Source organism: Pholcus phalangioides, unplaced genomic scaffold (assembly GCF_987345545.1).
Source record: "Pholcus phalangioides strain wild (caught in Gottingen) unplaced genomic scaffold, Ppha-v1.0 ptg000006l_1, whole genome shotgun sequence".
Lineage (NCBI taxonomy): Eukaryota > Metazoa > Arthropoda > Arachnida > Araneae > Pholcidae > Pholcus > Pholcus phalangioides.
This window is the reverse complement of record NW_028301599.1, coordinates 81,555-101,771: the sequence shown is the minus strand read 5'-3', so window position 1 is coordinate 101,771 and position 20,217 is coordinate 81,555.

The following is a 20,217-nucleotide window of genomic DNA, read 5'->3' as shown; positions in this document are numbered from 1 at the left end:
GCAGCCCCAAAATGAACGCACGAGCACGAAAGTGCTCTAATCTTCATCAGCATCGTGCAGATGCCAATAAAGATCAATATCACGATCATAAGGGTCACCAAAGTATGCAGCACATAGCAGTGACTGCCCATGTGCTGAAACGCAGCGTTCAGAAGACCACAAACCAAACACATGGCGACAGCAGTACAGAGAGGAGGAACAGCAAGATCTTCTCCAAAAAAAAAAGGCGCCAGTGCGAAACTGACAGACACGAGCTATGTCGTCGATCCTTTTTATATCATCGGTTCCAAAAAATTCCCCGAATTTCACCAAAATTCTCAGGAAATCTTCCAAAAAATTCTCCGAATTTCATCAAAATTCTCAGGAATTCTTCCAAAAAATTTTCCGAATTCCACCAAAATTCTCTATAATTCTTCCAAAAAATTCTCCGAATTTCACCAAAATTCTCTGGAATTCTTCCAAGAAATTCCCAGAATTTCATCAAAATTCTCACGAATTCTTCCAAAAAATTCTCCGAATTTCATCAAAATTCTCACGAATTCTTCCAAAAAATTCTCCGAATTTCACCAAAATTCTATATAATTCTTCCAAAAAATTCTCCGAATTTCACCAAAATTCTCTGGAATTCTTCCAAAAAATTCCCAGAATTTCGTCAAAATTCTCAGGAATTCTTCCAAAAATTTTCCGAGAAAAACTATTTGTAAATAGTGTAAGGCTGATGTCCTACTTCTCAATATTGTATCTTCTTATTTTCGTGTTTTTTTTTAAATTTTTATCTTTTTTTTTGGTTTTTTTTAATTTTTTATTTATTTTTTTTTCCTCTTTATTTTATTTTTTTTTTCAAACTTCCACCACCACTTTATTAAACTCAAAATCCAAACAAAATCGTAATCACTTTTATACTTACCTGGTCAAGCAAATCCACTACCACAAGAGTAAGATCCGCTCTCCTCCACCAGGACTTCCACCGCCACTCTTTCGGTTTCCATTGGAGGTGGTTCTTCTGTTTTGGATGCGCAAACGACTGGCTCGGTTCATCTTCACTTTTCGTGAAGTCCACAATGTAACTTCTTGTGGAGGAGGAGATGGTGAGCTGTCTCGTCGAGCAATGTCGTAAGTGACGTTCATCACCTCCGATGACGTCGGCGTTAATGCTGAGTGCATCGGAGCCGACAAATCATCACTCACATCTTGCTGAGCTACTAGCCGGCTAAGTCCATCTTCCATGAATGCTGCCATTTCGAAGTGCTCATCCCAGTCACCAAAACTATCGTCGGATAGATTTTCTTCCTCAGCATGTTGCAAACTTTCCGAGCTGACTGATGGCTCACCGTACTTAGATTGGTACGTGCCATCTGCCAAAGCATCGCTCAACGCTTTACGAAAAGCAATCGCTTTTTCGATACGATCGGACATGTCATCGTCGAGAGACGGTGGGTCTGACTGATTCGTATCTCCCGGAGGTTGCACAGATTTAGCAGCCCCAAAATGAACGCACGAGCACGAAAGTGCTCTAATCTTCATCAGCATCGTGCAGATGCCAATAAAGATCAATATCACGATCATAAGGGTCACCAAAGTATGCAGCACATAGCAGTGACTGCCCATGTGCTGAAACGCAGCGTTCAGAAGACCACAAACCAAACACATGGCGACAGCAGTACAGAGAGGAGGAACAGCAAGATCTTCTCCAAAAAAAAAAGGCGCCAGTGCGAAACTGACAGACACGAGCTATGTCGTCGATCCTTTTTATATCATCGGTTCCAAAAAATTCCCCGAATTTCACCAAAATTCTCAGGAAATCTTCCAAAAAATTCTCCGAATTTCATCAAAATTCTCAGGAATTCTTCCAAAAAATTTTCCGAATTCCACCAAAATTCTCTATAATTCTTCCAAAAAATTCTCCGAATTTCACCAAAATTCTCTGGAATTCTTCCAAGAAATTCCCAGAATTTCATCAAAATTCTCACGAATTCTTCCAAAAAATTCTCCGAATTTCATCAAAATTCTCACGAATTCTTCCAAAAAATTCTCCGAATTTCACCAAAATTCTATATAATTCTTCCAAAAAATTCTCCGAATTTCACCAAAATTCTCTGGAATTCTTCCAAAAAATTCCCAGAATTTCGTCAAAATTCTCAGGAATTCTTCCAAAAATTTTCCGAGAAAAACTATTTGTAAATAGTGTAAGGCTGATGTCCTACTTCTCAATATTGTATCTTCTTATTTTCGTGTTTTTTTTTAAATTTTTATCTTTTTTTTTGGTTTTTTTTAATTTTTTATTTATTTTTTTTTCCTCTTTATTTTATTTTTTTTTTCAAACTTCCACCACCACTTTATTAAACTCAAAATCCAAACAAAATCGTAATCACTTTTATACTTACCTGGTCAAGCAAATCCACTACCACAAGAGTAAGATCCGCTCTCCTCCACCAGGACTTCCACCGCCACTCTTTCGGTTTCCATTGGAGGTGGTTCTTCTGTTTTGGATGCGCAAACGACTGGCTCGGTTCATCTTCACTTTTCGTGAAGTCCACAATGTAACTTCTTGTGGAGGAGGAGATGGTGAGCTGTCTCGTCGAGCAATGTCGTAAGTGACGTTCATCACCTCCGATGACGTCGGCGTTAATGCTGAGTGCATCGGAGCCGACAAATCATCACTCACATCTTGCTGAGCTACTAGCCGGCTAAGTCCATCTTCCATGAATGCTGCCATTTCGAAGTGCTCATCCCAGTCACCAAAACTATCGTCGGATAGATTTTCTTCCTCAGCATGTTGCAAACTTTCCGAGCTGACTGATGGCTCACCGTACTTAGATTGGTACGTGCCATCTGCCAAAGCATCGCTCAACGCTTTACGAAAAGCAATCGCTTTTTCGATACGATCGGACATGTCATCGTCGAGAGACGGTGGGTCTGACTGATTCGTATCTCCCGGAGGTTGCACAGATTTAGCAGCCCCAAAATGAACGCACGAGCACGAAAGTGCTCTAATCTTCATCAGCATCGTGCAGATGCCAATAAAGATCAATATCACGATCATAAGGGTCACCAAAGTATGCAGCACATAGCAGTGACTGCCCATGTGCTGAAACGCAGCGTTCAGAAGACCACAAACCAAACACATGGCGACAGCAGTACAGAGAGGAGGAACAGCAAGATCTTCTCCAAAAAAAAAAGGCGCCAGTGCGAAACTGACAGACACGAGCTATGTCGTCGATCCTTTTTATATCATCGGTTCCAAAAAATTCCCCGAATTTCACCAAAATTCTCAGGAAATCTTCCAAAAAATTCTCCGAATTTCATCAAAATTCTCAGGAATTCTTCCAAAAAATTTTCCGAATTCCACCAAAATTCTCTATAATTCTTCCAAAAATTCTCCGAATTTCACCAAAATTCTCTGGAATTCTTCCAAAAAATTCCCAGAATTTCATCAAAATTCTCACGAATTCTTCCAAAAAATTCTCCGAATTTCATCAAAATTCTCACGAATTCTTCCAAAAAATTCTCCGAATTTCACCAAAATTCTATATAATTCTTCCAAAAAATTCTCCGAATTTCACCAAAATTCTCTGGAATTCTTCCAAAAAATTCCCAGAATTTCGTCAAAATTCTCAGGAATTCTTCCAAAAATTTTCCGAGAAAAACTATTTGTAAATAGTGTAAGGCTGATGTCCTACTTCTCAATATTGTATCTTCTTATTTTCGTGTTTTTTTTTAAATTTTTATCTTTTTTTTTGGTTTTTTTTAATTTTTTATTTATTTTTTTTTCCTCTTTATTTTATTTTTTTTTTCAAACTTCCACCACCACTTTATTAAACTCAAAATCCAAACAAAATCGTAATCACTTTTATACTTACCTGGTCAAGCAAATCCACTACCACAAGAGTAAGATCCGCTCTCCTCCACCAGGACTTCCACCGCCACTCTTTCGGTTTCCATTGGAGGTGGTTCTTCTGTTTTGGATGCGCAAACGACTGGCTCGGTTCATCTTCACTTTTCGTGAAGTCCACAATGTAACTTCTTGTGGAGGAGGAGATGGTGAGCTGTCTCGTCGAGCAATGTCGTAAGTGACGTTCATCACCTCCGATGACGTCGGCGTTAATGCTGAGTGCATCGGAGCCGACAAATCATCACTCACATCTTGCTGAGCTACTAGCCGGCTAAGTCCATCTTCCATGAATGCTGCCATTTCGAAGTGCTCATCCCAGTCACCAAAACTATCGTCGGATAGATTTTCTTCCTCAGCATGTTGCAAACTTTCCGAGCTGACTGATGGCTCACCGTACTTAGATTGGTACGTGCCATCTGCCAAAGCATCGCTCAACGCTTTACGAAAAGCAATCGCTTTTTCGATACGATCGGACATGTCATCGTCGAGAGACGGTGGGTCTGACTGATTCGTATCTCCCGGAGGTTGCACAGATTTAGCAGCCCCAAAATGAACGCACGAGCACGAAAGTGCTCTAATCTTCATCAGCATCGTGCAGATGCCAATAAAGATCAATATCACGATCATAAGGGTCACCAAAGTATGCAGCACATAGCAGTGACTGCCCATGTGCTGAAACGCAGCGTTCAGAAGACCACAAACCAAACACATGGCGACAGCAGTACAGAGAGGAGGAACAGCAAGATCTTCTCCAAAAAAAAAAGGCGCCAGTGCGAAACTGACAGACACGAGCTATGTCGTCGATCCTTTTTATATCATCGGTTCCAAAAAATTCCCCGAATTTCACCAAAATTCTCAGGAAATCTTCCAAAAAATTCTCCGAATTTCATCAAAATTCTCAGGAATTCTTCCAAAAAATTTTCCGAATTCCACCAAAATTCTCTATAATTCTTCCAAAAAATTCTCCGAATTTCACCAAAATTCTCTGGAATTCTTCCAAGAAATTCCCAGAATTTCATCAAAATTCTCACGAATTCTTCCAAAAAATTCTCCGAATTTCATCAAAATTCTCACGAATTCTTCCAAAAAATTCTCCGAATTTCACCAAAATTCTATATAATTCTTCCAAAAAATTCTCCGAATTTCACCAAAATTCTCTGGAATTCTTCCAAAAAATTCCCAGAATTTCGTCAAAATTCTCAGGAATTCTTCCAAAAATTTTCCGAGAAAAACTATTTGTAAATAGTGTAAGGCTGATGTCCTACTTCTCAATATTGTATCTTCTTATTTTCGTGTTTTTTTTTAAATTTTTATCTTTTTTTTTGGTTTTTTTTAATTTTTTATTTATTTTTTTTCCTCTTTATTTTATTTTTTTTTTCAAACTTCCACCACCACTTTATTAAACTCAAAATCCAAACAAAATCGTAATCACTTTTATACTTACCTGGTCAAGCAAATCCACTACCACAAGAGTAAGATCCGCTCTCCTCCACCAGGACTTCCACCGCCACTCTTTCGGTTTCCATTGGAGGTGGTTCTTCTGTTTTGGATGCGCAAACGACTGGCTCGGTTCATCTTCACTTTTCGTGAAGTCCACAATGTAACTTCTTGTGGAGGAGGAGATGGTGAGCTGTCTCGTCGAGCAATGTCGTAAGTGACGTTCATCACCTCCGATGACGTCGGCGTTAATGCTGAGTGCATCGGAGCCGACAAATCATCACTCACATCTTGCTGAGCTACTAGCCGGCTAAGTCCATCTTCCATGAATGCTGCCATTTCGAAGTGCTCATCCCAGTCACCAAAACTATCGTCGGATAGATTTTCTTCCTCAGCATGTTGCAAACTTTCCGAGCTGACTGATGGCTCACCGTACTTAGATTGGTACGTGCCATCTGCCAAAGCATCGCTCAACGCTTTACGAAAAGCAATCGCTTTTTCGATACGATCGGACATGTCATCGTCGAGAGACGGTGGGTCTGACTGATTCGTATCTCCCGGAGGTTGCACAGATTTAGCAGCCCCAAAATGAACGCACGAGCACGAAAGTGCTCTAATCTTCATCAGCATCGTGCAGATGCCAATAAAGATCAATATCACGATCATAAGGGTCACCAAAGTATGCAGCACATAGCAGTGACTGCCCATGTGCTGAAACGCAGCGTTCAGAAGACCACAAACCAAACACATGGCGACAGCAGTACAGAGAGGAGGAACAGCAAGATCTTCTCCAAAAAAAAAAGGCGCCAGTGCGAAACTGACAGACACGAGCTATGTCGTCGATCCTTTTTATATCATCGGTTCCAAAAAATTCCCCGAATTTCACCAAAATTCTCAGGAAATCTTCCAAAAAATTCTCCGAATTTCATCAAAATTCTCAGGAATTCTTCCAAAAAATTTTCCGAATTCCACCAAAATTCTCTATAATTCTTCCAAAAAATTCTCCGAATTTCACCAAAATTCTCTGGAATTCTTCCAAGAAATTCCCAGAATTTCATCAAAATTCTCACGAATTCTTCCAAAAAATTCTCCGAATTTCATCAAAATTCTCACGAATTCTTCCAAAAAATTCTCCGAATTTCACCAAAATTCTATATAATTCTTCCAAAAAATTCTCCGAATTTCACCAAAATTCTCTGGAATTCTTCCAAAAAATTCCCAGAATTTCGTCAAAATTCTCAGGAATTCTTCCAAAAATTTTCCGAGAAAAACTATTTGTAAATAGTGTAAGGCTGATGTCCTACTTCTCAATATTGTATCTTCTTATTTTCGTGTTTTTTTTTAAATTTTTATCTTTTTTTTTGGTTTTTTTTAATTTTTTATTTATTTTTTTTTCCTCTTTATTTTATTTTTTTTTTCAAACTTCCACCACCACTTTATTAAACTCAAAATCCAAACAAAATCGTAATCACTTTTATACTTACCTGGTCAAGCAAATCCACTACCACAAGAGTAAGATCCGCTCTCCTCCACCAGGACTTCCACCGCCACTCTTTCGGTTTCCATTGGAGGTGGTTCTTCTGTTTTGGATGCGCAAACGACTGGCTCGGTTCATCTTCACTTTTCGTGAAGTCCACAATGTAACTTCTTGTGGAGGAGGAGATGGTGAGCTGTCTCGTCGAGCAATGTCGTAAGTGACGTTCATCACCTCCGATGACGTCGGCGTTAATGCTGAGTGCATCGGAGCCGACAAATCATCACTCACATCTTGCTGAGCTACTAGCCGGCTAAGTCCATCTTCCATGAATGCTGCCATTTCGAAGTGCTCATCCCAGTCACCAAAACTATCGTCGGATAGATTTTCTTCCTCAGCATGTTGCAAACTTTCCGAGCTGACTGATGGCTCACCGTACTTAGATTGGTACGTGCCATCTGCCAAAGCATCGCTCAACGCTTTACGAAAAGCAATCGCTTTTTCGATACGATCGGACATGTCATCGTCGAGAGACGGTGGGTCTGACTGATTCGTATCTCCCGGAGGTTGCACAGATTTAGCAGCCCCAAAATGAACGCACGAGCACGAAAGTGCTCTAATCTTCATCAGCATCGTGCAGATGCCAATAAAGATCAATATCACGATCATAAGGGTCACCAAAGTATGCAGCACATAGCAGTGACTGCCCATGTGCTGAAACGCAGCGTTCAGAAGACCACAAACCAAACACATGGCGACAGCAGTACAGAGAGGAGGAACAGCAAGATCTTCTCCAAAAAAAAAAGGCGCCAGTGCGAAACTGACAGACACGAGCTATGTCGTCGATCCTTTTTATATCATCGGTTCCAAAAAATTCCCCGAATTTCACCAAAATTCTCAGGAAATCTTCCAAAAAATTCTCCGAATTTCATCAAAATTCTCAGGAATTCTTCCAAAAAATTTTCCGAATTCCACCAAAATTCTCTATAATTCTTCCAAAAAATTCTCCGAATTTCACCAAAATTCTCTGGAATTCTTCCAAGAAATTCCCAGAATTTCATCAAAATTCTCACGAATTCTTCCAAAAAATTCTCCGAATTTCATCAAAATTCTCCGAATTTCATCAAAATTCTCACGAATTCTTCCAAAAAATTCTCCGAATTTCACCAAAATTCTATATAATTCTTCCAAAAAATTCTCCGAATTTCACCAAAATTCTCTGGAATTCTTCCAAAAAATTCCCAGAATTTCGTCAAAATTCTCAGGAATTCTTCCAAAAATTTTCCGAGAAAAACTATTTGTAAATAGTGTAAGGCTGATGTCCTACTTCTCAATATTGTATCTTCTTATTTTCGTGTTTTTTTTTAAATTTTTATCTTTTTTTTTGGTTTTTTTTAATTTTTTATTTATTTTTTTTTCCTCTTTATTTTATTTTTTTTTTCAAACTTCCACCACCACTTTATTAAACTCAAAATCCAAACAAAATCGTAATCACTTTTATACTTACCTGGTCAAGCAAATCCACTACCACAAGAGTAAGATCCGCTCTCCTCCACCAGGACTTCCACCGCCACTCTTTCGGTTTCCATTGGAGGTGGTTCTTCTGTTTTGGATGCGCAAACGACTGGCTCGGTTCATCTTCACTTTTCGTGAAGTCCACAATGTAACTTCTTGTGGAGGAGGAGATGGTGAGCTGTCTCGTCGAGCAATGTCGTAAGTGACGTTCATCACCTCCGATGACGTCGGCGTTAATGCTGAGTGCATCGGAGCCGACAAATCATCACTCACATCTTGCTGAGCTACTAGCCGGCTAAGTCCATCTTCCATGAATGCTGCCATTTCGAAGTGCTCATCCCAGTCACCAAAACTATCGTCGGATAGATTTTCTTCCTCAGCATGTTGCAAACTTTCCGAGCTGACTGATGGCTCACCGTACTTAGATTGGTACGTGCCATCTGCCAAAGCATCGCTCAACGCTTTACGAAAAGCAATCGCTTTTTCGATACGATCGGACATGTCATCGTCGAGAGACGGTGGGTCTGACTGATTCGTATCTCCCGGAGGTTGCACAGATTTAGCAGCCCCAAAATGAACGCACGAGCACGAAAGTGCTCTAATCTTCATCAGCATCGTGCAGATGCCAATAAAGATCAATATCACGATCATAAGGGTCACCAAAGTATGCAGCACATAGCAGTGACTGCCCATGTGCTGAAACGCAGCGTTCAGAAGACCACAAACCAAACACATGGCGACAGCAGTACAGAGAGGAGGAACAGCAAGATCTTCTCCAAAAAAAAAAGGCGCCAGTGCGAAACTGACAGACACGAGCTATGTCGTCGATCCTTTTTATATCATCGGTTCCAAAAAATTCCCCGAATTTCACCAAAATTCTCAGGAAATCTTCCAAAAAATTCTCCGAATTTCATCAAAATTCTCAGGAATTCTTCCAAAAAATTTTCCGAATTCCACCAAAATTCTCTATAATTCTTCCAAAAATTCTCCGAATTTCACCAAAATTCTCTGGAATTCTTCCAAAAAATTCCCAGAATTTCATCAAAATTCTCACGAATTCTTCCAAAAAATTCTCCGAATTTCATCAAAATTCTCACGAATTCTTCCAAAAAATTCTCCGAATTTCACCAAAATTCTATATAATTCTTCCAAAAAATTCTCCGAATTTCACCAAAATTCTCTGGAATTCTTCCAAAAAATTCCCAGAATTTCGTCAAAATTCTCAGGAATTCTTCCAAAAATTTTCCGAGAAAAACTATTTGTAAATAGTGTAAGGCTGATGTCCTACTTCTCAATATTGTATCTTCTTATTTTCGTGTTTTTTTTTAAATTTTTATCTTTTTTTTTGGTTTTTTTTAATTTTTTATTTATTTTTTTTTCCTCTTTATTTTATTTTTTTTTTCAAACTTCCACCACCACTTTATTAAACTCAAAATCCAAACAAAATCGTAATCACTTTTATACTTACCTGGTCAAGCAAATCCACTACCACAAGAGTAAGATCCGCTCTCCTCCACCAGGACTTCCACCGCCACTCTTTCGGTTTCCATTGGAGGTGGTTCTTCTGTTTTGGATGCGCAAACGACTGGCTCGGTTCATCTTCACTTTTCGTGAAGTCCACAATGTAACTTCTTGTGGAGGAGGAGATGGTGAGCTGTCTCGTCGAGCAATGTCGTAAGTGACGTTCATCACCTCCGATGACGTCGGCGTTAATGCTGAGTGCATCGGAGCCGACAAATCATCACTCACATCTTGCTGAGCTACTAGCCGGCTAAGTCCATCTTCCATGAATGCTGCCATTTCGAAGTGCTCATCCCAGTCACCAAAACTATCGTCGGATAGATTTTCTTCCTCAGCATGTTGCAAACTTTCCGAGCTGACTGATGGCTCACCGTACTTAGATTGGTACGTGCCATCTGCCAAAGCATCGCTCAACGCTTTACGAAAAGCAATCGCTTTTTCGATACGATCGGACATGTCATCGTCGAGAGACGGTGGGTCTGACTGATTCGTATCTCCCGGAGGTTGCACAGATTTAGCAGCCCCAAAATGAACGCACGAGCACGAAAGTGCTCTAATCTTCATCAGCATCGTGCAGATGCCAATAAAGATCAATATCACGATCATAAGGGTCACCAAAGTATGCAGCACATAGCAGTGACTGCCCATGTGCTGAAACGCAGCGTTCAGAAGACCACAAACCAAACACATGGCGACAGCAGTACAGAGAGGAGGAACAGCAAGATCTTCTCCAAAAAAAAAAGGCGCCAGTGCGAAACTGACAGACACGAGCTATGTCGTCGATCCTTTTTATATCATCGGTTCCAAAAAATTCCCCGAATTTCACCAAAATTCTCAGGAAATCTTCCAAAAAATTCTCCGAATTTCATCAAAATTCTCAGGAATTCTTCCAAAAAATTTTCCGAATTCCACCAAAATTCTCTATAATTCTTCCAAAAAATTCTCCGAATTTCACCAAAATTCTCTGGAATTCTTCCAAGAAATTCCCAGAATTTCATCAAAATTCTCACGAATTCTTCCAAAAAATTCTCCGAATTTCATCAAAATTCTCACGAATTCTTCCAAAAAATTCTCCGAATTTCACCAAAATTCTATATAATTCTTCCAAAAAATTCTCCGAATTTCACCAAAATTCTCTGGAATTCTTCCAAAAAATTCCCAGAATTTCGTCAAAATTCTCAGGAATTCTTCCAAAAATTTTCCGAGAAAAACTATTTGTAAATAGTGTAAGGCTGATGTCCTACTTCTCAATATTGTATCTTCTTATTTTCGTGTTTTTTTTTAAATTTTTATCTTTTTTTTTGGTTTTTTTTAATTTTTTATTTATTTTTTTTCCTCTTTATTTTATTTTTTTTTTCAAACTTCCACCACCACTTTATTAAACTCAAAATCCAAACAAAATCGTAATCACTTTTATACTTACCTGGTCAAGCAAATCCACTACCACAAGAGTAAGATCCGCTCTCCTCCACCAGGACTTCCACCGCCACTCTTTCGGTTTCCATTGGAGGTGGTTCTTCTGTTTTGGATGCGCAAACGACTGGCTCGGTTCATCTTCACTTTTCGTGAAGTCCACAATGTAACTTCTTGTGGAGGAGGAGATGGTGAGCTGTCTCGTCGAGCAATGTCGTAAGTGACGTTCATCACCTCCGATGACGTCGGCGTTAATGCTGAGTGCATCGGAGCCGACAAATCATCACTCACATCTTGCTGAGCTACTAGCCGGCTAAGTCCATCTTCCATGAATGCTGCCATTTCGAAGTGCTCATCCCAGTCACCAAAACTATCGTCGGATAGATTTTCTTCCTCAGCATGTTGCAAACTTTCCGAGCTGACTGATGGCTCACCGTACTTAGATTGGTACGTGCCATCTGCCAAAGCATCGCTCAACGCTTTACGAAAAGCAATCGCTTTTTCGATACGATCGGACATGTCATCGTCGAGAGACGGTGGGTCTGACTGATTCGTATCTCCCGGAGGTTGCACAGATTTAGCAGCCCCAAAATGAACGCACGAGCACGAAAGTGCTCTAATCTTCATCAGCATCGTGCAGATGCCAATAAAGATCAATATCACGATCATAAGGGTCACCAAAGTATGCAGCACATAGCAGTGACTGCCCATGTGCTGAAACGCAGCGTTCAGAAGACCACAAACCAAACACATGGCGACAGCAGTACAGAGAGGAGGAACAGCAAGATCTTCTCCAAAAAAAAAAGGCGCCAGTGCGAAACTGACAGACACGAGCTATGTCGTCGATCCTTTTTATATCATCGGTTCCAAAAAATTCCCCGAATTTCACCAAAATTCTCAGGAAATCTTCCAAAAAATTCTCCGAATTTCATCAAAATTCTCAGGAATTCTTCCAAAAAATTTTCCGAATTCCACCAAAATTCTCTATAATTCTTCCAAAAAATTCTCCGAATTTCACCAAAATTCTCTGGAATTCTTCCAAGAAATTCCCAGAATTTCATCAAAATTCTCACGAATTCTTCCAAAAAATTCTCCGAATTTCATCAAAATTCTCACGAATTCTTCCAAAAAATTCTCCGAATTTCACCAAAATTCTATATAATTCTTCCAAAAAATTCTCCGAATTTCACCAAAATTCTCTGGAATTCTTCCAAAAAATTCCCAGAATTTCGTCAAAATTCTCAGGAATTCTTCCAAAAATTTTCCGAGAAAAACTATTTGTAAATAGTGTAAGGCTGATGTCCTACTTCTCAATATTGTATCTTCTTATTTTCGTGTTTTTTTTTAAATTTTTATCTTTTTTTTTGGTTTTTTTTAATTTTTTATTTATTTTTTTTTCCTCTTTATTTTATTTTTTTTTTCAAACTTCCACCACCACTTTATTAAACTCAAAATCCAAACAAAATCGTAATCACTTTTATACTTACCTGGTCAAGCAAATCCACTACCACAAGAGTAAGATCCGCTCTCCTCCACCAGGACTTCCACCGCCACTCTTTCGGTTTCCATTGGAGGTGGTTCTTCTGTTTTGGATGCGCAAACGACTGGCTCGGTTCATCTTCACTTTTCGTGAAGTCCACAATGTAACTTCTTGTGGAGGAGGAGATGGTGAGCTGTCTCGTCGAGCAATGTCGTAAGTGACGTTCATCACCTCCGATGACGTCGGCGTTAATGCTGAGTGCATCGGAGCCGACAAATCATCACTCACATCTTGCTGAGCTACTAGCCGGCTAAGTCCATCTTCCATGAATGCTGCCATTTCGAAGTGCTCATCCCAGTCACCAAAACTATCGTCGGATAGATTTTCTTCCTCAGCATGTTGCAAACTTTCCGAGCTGACTGATGGCTCACCGTACTTAGATTGGTACGTGCCATCTGCCAAAGCATCGCTCAACGCTTTACGAAAAGCAATCGCTTTTTCGATACGATCGGACATGTCATCGTCGAGAGACGGTGGGTCTGACTGATTCGTATCTCCCGGAGGTTGCACAGATTTAGCAGCCCCAAAATGAACGCACGAGCACGAAAGTGCTCTAATCTTCATCAGCATCGTGCAGATGCCAATAAAGATCAATATCACGATCATAAGGGTCACCAAAGTATGCAGCACATAGCAGTGACTGCCCATGTGCTGAAACGCAGCGTTCAGAAGACCACAAACCAAACACATGGCGACAGCAGTACAGAGAGGAGGAACAGCAAGATCTTCTCCAAAAAAAAAAGGCGCCAGTGCGAAACTGACAGACACGAGCTATGTCGTCGATCCTTTTTATATCATCGGTTCCAAAAAATTCCCCGAATTTCACCAAAATTCTCAGGAAATCTTCCAAAAAATTCTCCGAATTTCATCAAAATTCTCAGGAATTCTTCCAAAAAATTTTCCGAATTCCACCAAAATTCTCTATAATTCTTCCAAAAAATTCTCCGAATTTCACCAAAATTCTCTGGAATTCTTCCAAGAAATTCCCAGAATTTCATCAAAATTCTCACGAATTCTTCCAAAAAATTCTCCGAATTTCATCAAAATTCTCACGAATTCTTCCAAAAAATTCTCCGAATTTCACCAAAATTCTATATAATTCTTCCAAAAAATTCTCCGAATTTCACCAAAATTCTCTGGAATTCTTCCAAAAAATTCCCAGAATTTCGTCAAAATTCTCAGGAATTCTTCCAAAAATTTTCCGAGAAAAACTATTTGTAAATAGTGTAAGGCTGATGTCCTACTTCTCAATATTGTATCTTCTTATTTTCGTGTTTTTTTTTAAATTTTTATCTTTTTTTTTGGTTTTTTTTAATTTTTTATTTATTTTTTTTTCCTCTTTATTTTATTTTTTTTTTCAAACTTCCACCACCACTTTATTAAACTCAAAATCCAAACAAAATCGTAATCACTTTTATACTTACCTGGTCAAGCAAATCCACTACCACAAGAGTAAGATCCGCTCTCCTCCACCAGGACTTCCACCGCCACTCTTTCGGTTTCCATTGGAGGTGGTTCTTCTGTTTTGGATGCGCAAACGACTGGCTCGGTTCATCTTCACTTTTCGTGAAGTCCACAATGTAACTTCTTGTGGAGGAGGAGATGGTGAGCTGTCTCGTCGAGCAATGTCGTAAGTGACGTTCATCACCTCCGATGACGTCGGCGTTAATGCTGAGTGCATCGGAGCCGACAAATCATCACTCACATCTTGCTGAGCTACTAGCCGGCTAAGTCCATCTTCCATGAATGCTGCCATTTCGAAGTGCTCATCCCAGTCACCAAAACTATCGTCGGATAGATTTTCTTCCTCAGCATGTTGCAAACTTTCCGAGCTGACTGATGGCTCACCGTACTTAGATTGGTACGTGCCATCTGCCAAAGCATCGCTCAACGCTTTACGAAAAGCAATCGCTTTTTCGATACGATCGGACATGTCATCGTCGAGAGACGGTGGGTCTGACTGATTCGTATCTCCCGGAGGTTGCACAGATTTAGCAGCCCCAAAATGAACGCACGAGCACGAAAGTGCTCTAATCTTCATCAGCATCGTGCAGATGCCAATAAAGATCAATATCACGATCATAAGGGTCACCAAAGTATGCAGCACATAGCAGTGACTGCCCATGTGCTGAAACGCAGCGTTCAGAAGACCACAAACCAAACACATGGCGACAGCAGTACAGAGAGGAGGAACAGCAAGATCTTCTCCAAAAAAAAAAGGCGCCAGTGCGAAACTGACAGACACGAGCTATGTCGTCGATCCTTTTTATATCATCGGTTCCAAAAAATTCCCCGAATTTCACCAAAATTCTCAGGAAATCTTCCAAAAAATTCTCCGAATTTCATCAAAATTCTCAGGAATTCTTCCAAAAAATTTTCCGAATTCCACCAAAATTCTCTATAATTCTTCCAAAAAATTCTCCGAATTTCACCAAAATTCTCTGGAATTCTTCCAAGAAATTCCCAGAATTTCATCAAAATTCTCACGAATTCTTCCAAAAAATTCTCCGAATTTCATCAAAATTCTCACGAATTCTTCCAAAAAATTCTCCGAATTTCACCAAAATTCTATATAATTCTTCCAAAAAATTCTCCGAATTTCACCAAAATTCTCTGGAATTCTTCCAAAAAATTCCCAGAATTTCGTCAAAATTCTCAGGAATTCTTCCAAAAATTTTCCGAGAAAAACTATTTGTAAATAGTGTAAGGCTGATGTCCTACTTCTCAATATTGTATCTTCTTATTTTCGTGTTTTTTTTTAAATTTTTATCTTTTTTTTTGGTTTTTTTTAATTTTTTATTTATTTTTTTTTCCTCTTTATTTTATTTTTTTTTTCAAACTTCCACCACCACTTTATTAAACTCAAAATCCAAACAAAATCGTAATCACTTTTATACTTACCTGGTCAAGCAAATCCACTACCACAAGAGTAAGATCCGCTCTCCTCCACCAGGACTTCCACCGCCACTCTTTCGGTTTCCATTGGAGGTGGTTCTTCTGTTTTGGATGCGCAAACGACTGGCTCGGTTCATCTTCACTTTTCGTGAAGTCCACAATGTAACTTCTTGTGGAGGAGGAGATGGTGAGCTGTCTCGTCGAGCAATGTCGTAAGTGACGTTCATCACCTCCGATGACGTCGGCGTTAATGCTGAGTGCATCGGAGCCGACAAATCATCACTCACATCTTGCTGAGCTACTAGCCGGCTAAGTCCATCTTCCATGAATGCTGCCATTTCGAAGTGCTCATCCCAGTCACCAAAACTATCGTCGGATAGATTTTCTTCCTCAGCATGTTGCAAACTTTCCGAGCTGACTGATGGCTCACCGTACTTAGATTGGTACGTGCCATCTGCCAAAGCATCGCTCAACGCTTTACGAAAAGCAATCGCTTTTTCGATACGATCGGACATGTCATCGTCGAGAGACGGTGGGTCTGACTGATTCGTATCTCCCGGAGGTTGCACAGATTTAGCAGCCCCAAAATGAACGCACGAGCACGAAAGTGCTCTAATCTTCATCAGCATCGTGCAGATGCCAATAAAGATCAATATCACGATCATAAGGGTCACCAAAGTATGCAGCACATAGCAGTGACTGCCCATGTGCTGAAACGCAGCGTTCAGAAGACCACAAACCAAACACATGGCGACAGCAGTACAGAGAGGAGGAACAGCAAGATCTTCTCCAAAAAAAAAAGGCGCCAGTGCGAAACTGACAGACACGAGCTATGTCGTCGATCCTTTTTATATCATCGGTTCCAAAAAATTCCCCGAATTTCACCAAAATTCTCAGGAAATCTTCCAAAAAATTCTCCGAATTTCATCAAAATTCTCAGGAATTCTTCCAAAAAATTTTCCGAATTCCACCAAAATTCTCTATAATTCTTCCAAAAAATTCTCCGAATTTCACCAAAATTCTCTGGAATTCTTCCAAGAAATTCCCAGAATTTCATCAAAATTCTCACGAATTCTTCCAAAAAATTCTCCGAATTTCATCAAAATTCTCACGAATTCTTCCAAAAAATTCTCCGAATTTCACCAAAATTCTATATAATTCTTCCAAAAAATTCTCCGAATTTCACCAAAATTCTCTGGAATTCTTCCAAAAAATTCCCAGAATTTCGTCAAAATTCTCAGTAATTCTCCCAAAAATTTTCCGAGAAAAACTATTTGTAAATAGTGTAAGGCTGATGTCCTACTTCTCAATATTGTATCTTCTTATTTTCGTGTTTTTTTTTAAATTTTTATCTTTTTTTTTGGTTTTTTTTAATTTTTTATTTATTTTTTTTTCCTCTTTATTTTATTTTTTTTTTCAAACTTCCACCACCACTTTATTAAACTCAAAATCCAAACAAAATCGTAATCACTTTTATACTTACCTGGTCAAGCAAATCCACTACCACAAGAGTAAGATCCGCTCTCCTCCACCAGGACTTCCACCGCCACTCTTTCGGTTTCCATTGGAGGTGGTTCTTCTGTTTTGGATGCGCAAACGACTGGCTCGGTTCATCTTCACTTTTCGTGAAGTCCACAATGTAACTTCTTGTGGAGGAGGAGATGGTGAGCTGTCTCGTCGAGCAATGTCGTAAGTGACGTTCATCACCTCCGATGACGTCGGCGTTAATGCTGAGTGCATCGGAGCCGACAAATCATCACTCACATCTTGCTGAGCTACTAGCCGGCTAAGTCCATCTTCCATGAATGCTGCCATTTCGAAGTGCTCATCCCAGTCACCAAAACTATCGTCGGATAGATTTTCTTCCTCAGCATGTTGCAAACTTTCCGAGCTGACTGATGGCTCACCGTACTTAGATTGGTACGTGCCATCTGCCAAAGCATCGCTCAACGCTTTACGAAAAGCAATCGCTTTTTCGATACGATCGGACATGTCATCGTCGAGAGACGGTGGGTCTGACTGATTCGTATCTCCCGGAGGTTGCACAGATTTAGCAGCCCCAAAATGAACGCACGAGCACGAAAGTGCTCTAATCTTCATCAGCATCGTGCAGATGCCAATAAAGATCAATATCACGATCATAAGGGTCACCAAAGTATGCAGCACATAGCAGTGACTGCCCATGTGCTGAAACGCAGCGTTCAGAAGACCACAAACCAAACACATGGCGACAGCAGTACAGAGAGGAGGAACAGCAAGATCTTCTCCAAAAAAAAAAGGCGCCAGTGCGAAACTGACAGACACGAGCTATGTCGTCGATCCTTTTTATATCATCGGTTCCAAAAAATTCCCCGAATTTCACCAAAATTCTCAGGAAATCTTCCAAAAAATTCTCCGAATTTCATCAAAATTCTCAGGAATTCTTCCAAAAAATTTTCCGAATTCCACCAAAATTCTCTATAATTCTTCCAAAAAATTCTCCGAATTTCACCAAAATTCTCTGGAATTCTTCCAAGAAATTCCCAGAATTTCATCAAAATTCTCACGAATTCTTCCAAAAAATTCTCCGAATTTCATCAAAATTCTCACGAATTCTTCCAAAAAATTCTCCGAATTTCACCAAAATTCTATATAATTCTTCCAAAAAATTCTCCGAATTTCACCAAAATTCTCTGGAATTCTTCCAAAAAATTCCCAGAATTTCGTCAAAATTCTCAGGAATTCTTCCAAAAATTTTCCGAGAAAAACTATTTGTAAATAGTGTAAGGCTGATGTCCTACTTCTCAATATTGTATCTTCTTATTTTCGTGGTTTTTTTTAAATTTTTATCTTTTTTTTTGGTTTTTTTTAATTTTTTATTTATTTTTTTTTCCTCTTTATTTTATTTTTTTTTTCAAACTTCCACCACCACTTTATTAAACTCAAAATCCAAACAAAATCGTAATCACTTTTATACTTACCTGGTCAAGCAAATCCACTACCACAAGAGTAAGATCCGCTCTCCTCCACCAGGACTTCCACCGCCACTCTTTCGGTTTCCATTGGAGGTGGTTCTTCTGTTTTGGATGCTCAAACGACTGGCTCGGTTCATCTTCACTTTTCGTGAAGTCCACAATGTAACTTCTTGTGGAGGAGGAGATGGTGAGCTGTCTCGTCGAGCAATGTCGTAAGTGACGTTCATCACCTTCGATGACGTCGGCGTTAATGCTGAGTGCATCGGAGCCGACAAATCATCACTCACATCTTGCTGAGCTACTAGCCGGCTAAGTCCATCTTCCATGAATGCTGCCATTTCGAAGTGCTCATCCCAGTCACCAAAACTATCGTCGGATAGATTTTCTTCCTCAGCATGTTGCAAACTTTCCGAGCTGACTGATGGCTCACCGTACTTAGATTGGTACGTGCCATCTGCCAAAGCATCGCTCAACGCTTTACGAAAAGCAATCGCTTTTTCGATACGATCGGACATGTCATCGTCGAGAGACGGTGGGTCTGACTGATTCGTATCTCCCGGAGGTTGCACAGATTTAGCAGCCCCAAAATGAACGCACGAGCACGAAAGTGCTCTAATCTTCATCAGCATCGTGCAGATGCCAATAAAGATCAATATCACGATCATAAGGGTCACCAAAGTATGCAGCACATAGCAGTGACTGCCCATGTGCTGAAACGCAGCGTTCAGAAGACCACAAACCAAACACATGGCGACAGCAGTACAGAGAGGAGGAACAGCAAGATCTTCTCCAAAAAAAAAAGGCGCCAGTGCGAAACTGACAGACACGAGCTATGTCGTCGATCCTTTTTATATCATCGGTTCCAAAAAATTCCCCGAATTTCACCAAAATTCTCAGGAAATCTTCCAAAAAATTCTCCGAATTTCATCAAAATTCTCAGGAATTCTTCCAAACAATTTTCCGAATTCCACCAAAATTCTCTATAATTCTTCCAAAAAATTCTCCGAATTTCACCAAAATTCTCTGGAATTCTTCCAAAAAATTCCCAGAATTTCATCAAAATTCTCACGAATTCTTCCAAAAAATTCTCCGAATTTCATCAAAATTCTCACGAATTCTTCCAAAAAATTCTCCGAATTTCACCAAAATTCTATATAATTCTTCCAAAAAATTCTCCGAATTTCACCAAAATTCTCTGGAATTCTTCCAAAAAATTCCCAGAATTTCGTCAAAATTCTCAGGAATTCTTCCAAAAATTTTCCGAGAAAAACTATTTGTAAATAGTGTAAGGCTGATGTCCTACTTCTCAATATTGTATCTTCTTATTTTCGTGTTTTTTTTTTTAATTTTTATCTTTTTTTTTGGTTTTTTTTAATTTTTTATTTATTTTTTTTTCCTCTTTATTTTATTTTTTTTTTCAAACTTCCACCACCACTTTATTAAACTCAAAATCCAAACAAAATCGTAATCACTTTTATACTTACCTGGTCAAGCAAATCCACTACCACAAGAGTAAGATCCGCTCTCCTCCACCAGGACTTCCACCGCCACTCTTTCGGTTTCCATTGGAGGTGGT